This window comes from Pseudorca crassidens, chromosome 12 (genome assembly GCF_039906515.1).
Source record: "Pseudorca crassidens isolate mPseCra1 chromosome 12, mPseCra1.hap1, whole genome shotgun sequence".
NCBI lineage: Eukaryota > Metazoa > Chordata > Mammalia > Artiodactyla > Delphinidae > Pseudorca > Pseudorca crassidens.
In genome coordinates this window covers 83,842,819-83,853,859 of record NC_090307.1, presented here as the reverse complement: position 1 = coordinate 83,853,859, position 11,041 = coordinate 83,842,819, and the positions used below count along the sequence as shown (strand labels likewise).

General features: G+C 42.5%; 1 protein-coding gene across 1 annotated transcript in view; it reads left to right on the top strand.

Moving 5' to 3' along the window:
• The first annotated feature begins 6,722 nt into the window (after window positions 1–6,722).
• Window positions 6,723–11,041, top strand: part of IFT81 (intraflagellar transport 81) — a 103,987-nt gene continuing 99,668 nt past the window's right edge. The window contains exon 1 of the mRNA XM_067700893.1: window positions 6,723–6,803. The gene's annotated coding sequence lies outside the window, so the exon portion shown is untranslated. The remainder of the gene's footprint in view (window positions 6,804–11,041) is intronic.

Here is an 11,041-nt window from a genome sequence, read left to right as displayed (position 1 = left end):
TAAGTTGTGACATTAAGTACATTCATCTTGTTGTACAACCATCACAACCATTTATCTCCAGAACTTTTTTATTATCTCAAACTGAAACTCTGTACCCATTAAACAATAACCCTTCATTCCTTCCCTGCCACCCAGCCCCTGGCAACCACCATTCTACTTTCTGTCTCTATGAGTTTGACTACTCTGGGTACCTCATAAAAGTGGAATCATACCATACTAGTCCTTTTGTGTCTGGCTTATTTCACTTAGCATAACGTCTTCTAGGTTCGTCCATGTTGTAACATGTCAGAATTTCATCTCTTCTTGGATTGGAAGAATTAATGTGGTTAAAATGGCCATTACTGCCCGAAGCAATCTACAGATTTAATGTGATCCCCATCAAATTACCCATGACATTATTCACAGAACTAGAACAAATAATCCTAAAATTTATATGGAACCATAAAAGACCCAGAATTGCCAAAGCGCTCCTAAGGAAGAAGAACAAAGGTGGAGACATAACCCTCCCAGACTTCAGGCAATACTACAAAGCCATTCAAAGTAATATTCAACAAAATATTCAAAGGAATGAAAACTGTGTGATACTGGCACAAAAACAGACATATGGATCAATGGAACAGAATAGAGAGCCCAGAAATAAACCCACAGTCCATTAATCTTTGACAAAGAAGGCAAGAATATACAATGGAGAAAAGTCAGTCTCTTCAGCAAACAGTATTGGGACAGCCACATGTAAATCAATGAATTTAGAACACTCCCTCACACCATACATAAAAATAAACTCAAAATGGCTTAAAGACTTAAATATAAGATATGACACCCTAAAATTCCTAGAAGAGAACATAGGCAAAAATTCTCAGACATATAATGTAGCAATGTTTCTTAGGTCAATCTCCCAAGGCCATAGAAATAAAAGCAAAAATAAACAAATGGGACCTAATCAGACTTACACGTTTTTGCACAGTGAAGGAAATCATAAACAAAATGAAAAAACAACCTACAGAATGGGAGAAAATATTTGCAAATGATGGAGTTTCCTTAAGAAAACTGAAAATAGCGTTACCATATGATCCAGCAATCCCACTCCTGGCATATATCCAGAGAAAATTCTAATTCAAAAAGATACATGCACCCCAATGTTCATAGCAGCACTATTTACAATAGCCAAGACATGGAAGCAACCTAAATGTCCATTGACAGATGAATGGATAAAGAAGATGTCGTGTATATATACAATGGAATACTACTTGGCCATTAAAAAGAATGAAATAATGCCATTTGCAGCAACATGGATGGACCTAGAGATTATCATATTAAGTGAAGCAAGTCAGACAGAGAAAGACAAATATCATACAATATCACTTATATGTGGAATCTAAAATATGATACAAATGAACTTATTTACAAAATAGAAACATACTTGCAGACATAGAAAACAAATTTATGCTTACCAAAGTGGGAAGGGGGTGGGTATAAATTAGGAGTTTGGGATTAGCAGATATAACTTACTATATATAAAATAGATAAACAACAAGGTCCTACTGTATAGCACAGGGAGCTATATTCAATATCTTTAACAAACTATAATGGTAAAGAGTATACACATACACACACACACACACACACACACACACATATATATATAATCTGAATCACTTTGCTGTACACCAGAAACTAACACATATTGTAAAATCAACCATACTTCAATTTAAAAAAAGAATTTCGGGGCTTCCCTGGTGGCACAGTGGTTGAGAGTCCGCCTGCCGATGCAGGGGACACAGGTTCGTGCCCCGGTCTGGGAAGATCCCACATGCTGTGGAGTGGCTAGGCCTGTGAGCCATGGCCGCTGAGCCTGTGCGTCCAGAGCCTGTGCTCCGCAACGGGAGAGGCCACAACAGTGAGAGGCCCGTGTACCACAAAAAATAAATGAAAGAAAGAAAGAAAGAAAAGAAAGAAAGAAAGAAAGAAAGAAAGAAAGAAAGAAAGAAAGAAAGAAAGAAAGAAAGAAAGAAAGGAAGGAAGGAAGGAAGGAAGGAAGGAAGGAAGGAAGGAAGGAAGGAAGGAAGGAAGGAAGGAAGAAAGAAAGAAAGAAAGAAAGAAAGAAAGAATTTCGTTCCTTTTAAAATCTGAATAATTCTCTCTCTCTCTCTCTCCATTTAGTTTGTTTCCACCTTTTTGGCTATTGTGAATAGTCCTTCTCTGAACATCGTTGTACAGATTTCTGTTCATGTCCCTGTTTTCAATTCTTTGGGGTATATAGCCAGAAGTGGAATTGCTAGATCATGGCAATTGTATGTTTAATTTTTTTTAGAAACCAAGTTTTCTGTTCTTTGGTTTTTTTTAACTTACCAGGATATCCACATGTGCTTGAAAGCTTCCCCTTTTTAACCCCAAAGCTGAATACATCACCCTCAGGAGGCGAAATACTTTCCTTGTATCAGTGAGTCACCATCTCTCTCATTAAAGCAGAGATAAAAACCATTAGTTTAATTCCAACAGGGCATTCTGTTACAGAGCATAGAGGGGAAAGCAGAATAAAGTTATGCTGAATAGATGGAAATTTAGGACATGAAATGAAAAGCAGAAGCAGGGAGACAGAGAGAAAGCACAGAGGAGCTGAGGGTGGGGCTGCGGCATGAAGACCCACCAGCTCCGAAGGTCCCTAGAGTGACCCCGAACAGAGAATTCCTCATTAATTCTGGAGTCCAAGAACCCTGACCCATTTACAACTTATTTTGGTTTTTTTTTTCATGAAATCCCATGTTATATATTTCTCTCTGATCATATGTATAATAATTGTGACTAAAAGGAAAAGCCACTGTCAGTCTCTACACTCACAACACTCCTGACACCAAATATGTGGGTTTTCCACACCAACCAATTTCCCAGCTCTCTGGACACCAAAAGGGGGTCCTACAATTCAATCATGACACTAACTACTTAGAGTTAGCACAGACCCCGCAGGTTAAGAGCTCAGTCCCACAAGACTGCCCCCACTTCAGATGCGAGTCACAAGTAGTGCGTCCCAGGTGTTTGATTGGCTACAAATTGGGGGTTCTCGTGACCCCTTCCTCGGGTTTAGTAATTTACTGTAATGGCTCAGAGAACTCAGGGAAACATGTTTATTGGTTTACTGTAAAGGACATAAAAAAGGAGACAAAAGAACAGCCAGGTGAAGAGGTACATAGATAGGGTGGCGAGGTCTGGAAGGGGCCCAAGTACAGGAACTTCTGTCCCCATGGAGTTGGGCTTTGCCACCCTCCCAGCACATGGACATGTTCACCAACCCAGAAGCTCTCCAAGCTCCATAGTACAGGGATTTTTATGGAGGCTCCATCACTTAGCCATGATTGGTTATTAACTCAATATCCAGCCCCTCTTCCCTCCCTGGGGGATGGAGATGGGACTGAAAGTTCCAAGCCTCTAATCATGGCTTGGTCTTCTTGGTGACCAGCCCTATCCTGAGCCTGTCCAGGAGCCCACCAAGAGTGGCCTCTTTAGGACAAAAGATGCTCCTATAACCCAGGAAATTCCAAGAAATTCAGGAGCTCTGTGTCAGGAACCAGGGGCTGAGACCTAATATATATTCTTATTATATCACAGTGACATAGTGTGACTGAGTATTTATGCCTCACCATCAAACAAGTTTAACTAAAATAGTCTCATTCTCTTGGCCCCTGTCAAAATGACAGCATCTTCATGTCAAAGATGTTGACTTACTTCCACCCTTTTTGTGGAGCCAGTCATGTGGCATTCATCAGCATAGTCTCAGTCTAGCTCAAGAGTTCCAAGCCAAATGGAGAAGCCAATGGAATGGATAGGAACAGGGATCAGGCCACCAGGCTGGATCTGGACACATGGAGATGGTCACATGGAATAGAGCAGTTACAGCAAACAGGAAGTGAGGCCCCTAGCTGAGGGGCAGGCCAGCAGGCTGAGCTCAGGGTCTCTGGAGGCCCCAGGAAGAAGAGGTGGGGAGAGCACCCTAGTTCTCTTCTGGTGGAAGAGGGAGGGCGTGGTGAGAGAGTCCATGATTTGAAGACCTCTGTACTTCTCCCTGCCCATTTCATTGCTCTTATCAAAACTCTCACTGTCCATTTTATCCAGTCAAACTTAATTTCCCTTGTCTGTCTCTTTTTCATTCCCACCCCCATTTCCCTTATGCCTGAACAGCCTCCTACTTACCATCTGCCTGCCCAGGAGCTTGCCTTCCTTTACAACTGCACCTACCACTTAGTTTCTCCAATTAAGTGAAAATGGAATAATTATACTTCTTTTCCCAAAGCACACCTCTTAAATCCCAAATGTCCCTGTGTTGCCATACATGATGAAAGGTCTCTGATTGACTGATTTTCTTTAAAGGAATTACATGAGATTACTCATTAAAAGCACCATGGCTGGTACATAATAGTGTTCAGCGAATTGCAGCTTTTCATTAATAGTGATACGTTATTAATTATAGTAACAATAATAATAAGAGGATATAAGCTCCTAGAAGACAAGGAGAGTGGTTGCTCTATGCCCAGGTTCAATAACCCAATATTCAAAGATTGAATTTTAGCAGAGATTATCAATTTTTCTGCCATGCCTAACTTCTAGCTCAACCTGAAATCAGCAGGCCTTCATGTCCCTAACCAGGGCTGATTGGACCAGGATGGGCAACTGCCAAGCAGAGTCAGCACAGTGGCTGGCCAGTGACCAATTGGGATCTCTCTATCAAGAATACAAATTAAGGGGCTTCCCTGGTGGTGCAGTGGTTAAGAATCCACCTGCCAATGCAGGGGGACATGGGCTGGAGCCCTGGTCCGGGAAGATCCCACATGCCATGGAGCAACTAAGCCCGTGAGCCACAACTACTGAGCCCGCGTGCCACAACTACTGGAGCCCACACACCTAGAGCCTGTGCTCCGCAACAAGAGAAGCCACTGCAATGAGAAGCCCGCGCACCACAACAAAGAGTAGCCCCCACTCGCCACAACTAGAGAAAGCCTGATTGCAGCAACAAAGACCCAACGCAGCCACAATAAATAACTAAATTAATTTTTTAAAAAAGAATATAAATTAAGGGACTTCCCTGGTGGTCCAGTGGCTAAGACTCCACGCTCCCAATGCAGGGGACCCCGGTTCAATCCCTGGTCAGGGAACTAGATCCCACAGGCCACAACTAAGTGTTCACACACTGCAACTAAAGATCCCGTGTGCCACAATTAAAGATCCTGCATGCCACAACTAAAAGATCCCCCATGCTGCAGCTAAGACCTGGCACAGCCAAATAAATAAATAAATATTTTTTTAAAAAAGAATTTAAATTAAGAGACAAAGGCATTAAGGGAATCAAGTAAAAGGAGGAGCTCTAGGGTGAAAGTCCTCCAGCTCTAACTGATGTGGTCCCTGGAATCACCCTGATTCTTGCCCTTCCTAAGGCTATAGATTTTGTAGGAGATTCCATGAGAACTATGTCTTTAATATGAAAATCATTTTCTGGAGCTAATTTGAATAGGTGGTTCTGAGCATATACCACAACTCTGCCACTTCTATGTGATCTGAAGAAAGTTATTTAACCTCCCTGAGCCTCATTTTCCCCATCTGTAAAAGGGGATGGTAATACCTACCTTATGGTGTCCTGGTGATTAAATGAGGTAGTGCAGTCTCATACTAGCATTTATCAAGGATGTACATCCTTATTTTTTTCCCTTCTCTGCCCAAAGGTCATTGGAAATGTCCAGATACAGGCACTATATCAGTTAGGATACAGAGCTCAACTGCATGCAATAGAGACCCCAAATAACAGTAGCCTAAATAAGGTAGAAATTGATTTCTTTCTCACATGCAGTCTGGATGAAAATGGTCCAGGGCTGGTATGGCGGTTCTGAGCAATGAATTCATCAGGGACCCATCTCTAGGGTGTTGCCCTCATCAGCATGGTCAAAAATGGCTCCCCATCAGGATCAAATTCCAAATAGAAGGATGGAAGAAGGAGGAAAGGAGAAAGAAAGGGCATGTTCCTCCCTTCAAGGGCGTGGCCTGTCACTGCCACTTGCAGCTCATTGGTCAGAACTTAGTCACGTGACCACACCTACCTGCAACAAGAGGTGGGAAATGTAGTCCTTATTCTGTCTGACCATGTTGCTTGCTTAAAATTGGATCAGGAGTTTTCTTACTTTTCTTGAGAAAGGAGAATGGATATTGAAAGACAAGCAAGAGTTCCTGCCACTGGTACCAATGGAATGGTCCTTTGACCTGGAGCTGAATGAGTAGCCTCTCCCACATGCGGAAGGAAATCTTTGTGTTCATAGGGGACCTGGACAGCTATAAGGCATGTAATATGGACCAGCCTGGGAAGAGCTCTATAGAGAATTTATTTGCCCAGGTAAATAATGACCTATTTGTGTTTTTCCCAAGGGAATGGGCCCTATCTTGGCACTGACGGGGGTGTCTGAAAGTCAAAGTCTTGGGTGTGGAGTATTGGAGTCTCCAATCAGTTCCTAGGCTGTGTCCTGTTCTGGGTTCCTTAGGTGATATCAAAGCTCACAGACTCCACAAGATCCAAAAAGTCTTCCCTGATCTGCCAGCTAAAAGAGGCTGCTCTCTCCTTTGAACCCCCATCATACCTGGAGTAGACATCTGTTGGTTTTGTTGTCTGGCCTTATTTTCTCTTCTGGTTTTCCTTCGACAGAACCGTGCCTTCTACATTCTCAGTTGATTTTGTCCCCACCCACAGGCCCCAGGAGTGGATCCAGGACCAGTCTGAGACACTTCGTCATTGCTACTGTGCTCTGTTCAAGACTGGACATGTGAGCCAGGTCAGTCTGATATGTCTTGTTAAAATTACTGAAACAGTGGTGCTCTCTTTATGCTGGAGTTGCTAAGCTGGTAGGATATGGGCCTAAAATTATTGGTGGCCATTTGGCAGCAGGGAATGAAGTCAACTCAGAGAAATCCAGAGGGAAATGATGGAGGGATTCCTGATGACATTATTTGAACATCTGGATCAAGCCATGCCAGAAGGCCTGACTAGTTTCAGGAGCGAGTAACTTCCCTTTTCTGCTTACGCCAGTTGAAGCAGACCCTCCTATCACTTGGAACCAAAAGAGTCTTGACTAGTAGAACCTTTATGTGTACCTTCATAATATGGCTTATCACTTTGAACCTGAGGTTGCAATTATTTCTGAACACATGTCATGTCTCCTCAAGTATCTTGAAACCAGAATCCCACCTAGGTAGCAGGCACAACCCACGTTTTCAGGGAATGCTTGGTGAATGAATGAATGGATTGATGGATAGACCAATGGACTGGTGGATGGATGAATAATAGAAAGAAGTAAAATAGTACATGTCCCTCCTGAGCATCAGGCCCCAAAGTAGGAGCCTATGCTTCTCCAGACCTTTCTTACAATCCTTTCCCCGTCCCTTTGTTTATTAATTCAGACAACAAATGTTTACTGAACACCTACTATGTGCAAGGCTCTGTGCCAGGAGCTGGGAATATGTAATGTGGTGGTGAAAAGCTCGTGTTTTGGAATCATACAGAACTGGATTTGAACACTAGCTGTGCCCATTACTCTCAGTGTGGCCTTAGACAAGTTGATTAACACCTCTGAACCTCAATTTCTTCATCTGTAAAATGGGCATTGATGGCATCTTCTTCGTAGGGTGGTTGTGAGAGTAATCGAGATAAGGGACTTAAAGTGTTGAATGGTGCAGGTTCATAATAATTATTATTATAATAAAGTTAACACTATATGCCCTTTACAGATGTTAGCTGTTATGCTCTCCCTTTCCAATTTAACTAGCAAAAGAAAGAATATATACATATATGTATATACATAGAGAGAAACAGAGAGACAGAGACAAAGAGACAGAGACAGAGAATGACAGAGACAGAGAGATAGAGAAAGAGACAGAGACACAGAAAGAAATAGACAGAGAGAGACAGAAAGAGACAGAGAGGAAAGATTGAACAGCAAAAATAATTTTAAATGTGTTTTTCTTCTCTCTGATAATTGTGGTTTATCTGGGTTTGGGGAAAAAATACTCATCTAAACCATTGGTTCATTACAGGGGTGATTGTTCACCCCCAGGGGACATTTGGCAATGTCTGGAGACATTTTTCGTTGTCATGATTGAGGGAGTGCTACTGGCATCTAATGGCCAGAGATGCTGCTAAACATCCAACAATACACAGATCAACGCCCACAGCAAAGAACTGTCTGGTCTAAAATGTCAATAGTGCCAAGGCTGAGAAACTCTGGTCTATACTGTGTTGGTGCCTTGGCTGTAAATTCAATTGTAAACTGAAATCAAGGGCCATAATGTAAGACCCATGGTAGGTGCTCAATGAATGTTTGATAACCACATAAGTGAATGAATGATCAAATGAATGATTATATCTTACATTTGTAACTCGGCCAAGTGCCTGGTATACAGCTGTGTCAGAATGGCTGTTCATAAATGGTTATTGACTCGTTCCTGTAAATATCCCTCCTGAAGAGCCACCTGTGCAGCAGCTGGGAATGATGTCCTCCTGGCTGAGGGACAAGATGGCCTCACAGCATCAGTTTGGGGTTACAATCAACTGCTGCGGGCAGCCACAGAGTGGCAGAGTGGACAGTGTTTCTCCACATAGTGATGGATTCGTTGTCTCCTCTCCTGCCCCTCTTCTCTCAGACTCTCTGCAGAGAAGGGTTTAAAGAGCTGAGCTGAGAGCCTATGGATTTAGCTCTTTAGGAAAAGGAGGAAAAAATGAGCCCATACTGAAGATTACTGTTAATTTGCTTGAGGATCAAGAGCCCGTTAGAATTAGAGAGCGGGGTGGGTTGGTGGGGCGGGACTCTGGTTCATCACCACACTTTTTCTAATTCATTTATGCAACGAATACCTACAGAGTGCCAGGGACTCTTTGGGGTGAGATAACTAAAGAGATCAAAATCCCTACCCTCTTGGTGTTTATATTCTAAAGAAACAGGATGAACAATAGATACTAATATATAGTATGTGAGAGGGCCATGTGCTCTATCGAGAAAAATCAAACAGGGAAGGAAGATAAGATGTGCTTAGGGTTGAACTTTTTGGTAAAATTGAGGTGAGCTTCACACAGCATAAAATTAACCATTTTAAAGTATAGAATTCAGTGGCATTTAGTACATTCTCAGTGTTGTGCAACCACCATCTCTATCTAGTTCCAAAACATTTTCATCACCCCAAAAGGAAAACCCTTACCCACTAAGCAGTCACTCTCCATTCCCTCCTCCCCCGCTGCCCCGGCAACTGTCAATCTACCTTCTGTCTCTATGGATTTACCAGCCCCTTGTAACCACCAGTTTTCTTTCTGTCTTCATGGATTTACCTATTACGGACATTTCGCATAAATGGAATCATACACTACGTGGTCTTTAGTGACTGGCTTCTTTCATTTAATGTAATGTTTTCAAGGTTCATCCATGTTTTACAGTGTATCAGTAGCTCATTCCGTTTTGTGGCCGAGTAATATTCCAATGAGTGGCTATATCACATTCTTTTTAAATTAATTAATTTATTTGTTTTTATTTTTGGCTGTGTTGGGTCTTCGTTGCTGCGTGTGGGCTTTCTCTAGTTGCGGTGAGCAGGGGCTACTCTTCGTTGTGGTGCGCGGGCTTCTCACTGTGGTGGCTTCTCTTGTTGTGGAGCACGGGTACTAGGGCACGTGGGCTTCAGTAGTTGTGGCTCGTGGGCTCTAGAGCGCAGGCTCTGTAGTTGTGGTGCACGGGTTTAGTTGCTCCGCGGCATGTGGGATCTTCCCGGACCAGGGCTCGAACCTGTGTCCCCTGCATTGGCAGGCAGATTCTTAACCACTGCGCCACCAGGGAAGTCCCAGAAGATGATTGTTAAGTGAAGACCTTAGGAGGATGAGGGAGCAAGCCACCAGGATGTCTGGGAAGAGCACTGCACGCAGAGGGAACAGTAAGTGCAAAGGCCCTGAGGCAAGTCATTTTCACTTGTCTTTAACTCTATTTTCCTGTATGCTAATGGGGAAGAATAAGACCATGAAGAAAATATCACATAGAATATTGGCAAATTATCAACACCTGGGCTCGCCCACATACTTGAGCAAGATACAGTTGACCCTTCAACAACACAGGGGTTAGGGGCATCGACTGTCCTCGTAGTTGAAAATCCGAGTATATACAGAGTCAACCCTCCGTATCTGTGGTTTGTCCACATCTGCAGATTCAATCAACTATGCATCATGAAGTACTGTAGTATTTACTATTGAAAAAAATCTTTGTGGAAGTGCATCAAGGCAGTTCAAACCCATGTTTTTCAACAGTCAACTGTACTTCTCAGAGCTTCAATCTGCTCACCTGTAAAATAGGGATAGTAATTGCTATCTACCTCGCAGTGTTCTCTCAAGAATTAAATTAAATATATACCCAGCCAGGGCCTGGCACATAGTAGGGCTCAGAAATGGGTTTGACCATAATCCAAAAAGACACATGCACCCCAATGTTCATTGCAGCACTATTTACAATAGCCAGGTCATGGAAGCAGCCTAAATGCCCATCGACAGATGAATGGATAAAGGAGTTGTGGTACCTATATACAATGGACTATTACTCAGCCATAAAAAGGAACAAAATTGGGTCATTTGTAGAGACGTGGATGGATCTAGAGACTGTCATACAGAGTAAAGTAAGTCAGAAAGAGAGAAACAAATATCGTATGTTAATGCATATATGTGGAACCTAGAAAAATGGTACAGATGAACCGGTTTGCAGGGCAGAAATAGAGACACAGATGTAGAGAACAAATGTATGGACACCAAGTGGGGAAAGTGGCGGGGGGTGGTGGGGGGGGATGAATTGGGAGATTGGGATTGACATGTATACACTGATGTGTATAAAATGGATGACAAGTAAGAACCTGCTGTATAAAAAAATAAATAAAATAAAATTCAAAAAAAAAAAAAAAGGAAAGGGGTTTGAACTCAGATCAGGAGGACTTCAAATCCTGAGGCCTCCAGGAAGAAAATGGTTTATAGGAGAGCCTGAGGGGTTTTGTGGCG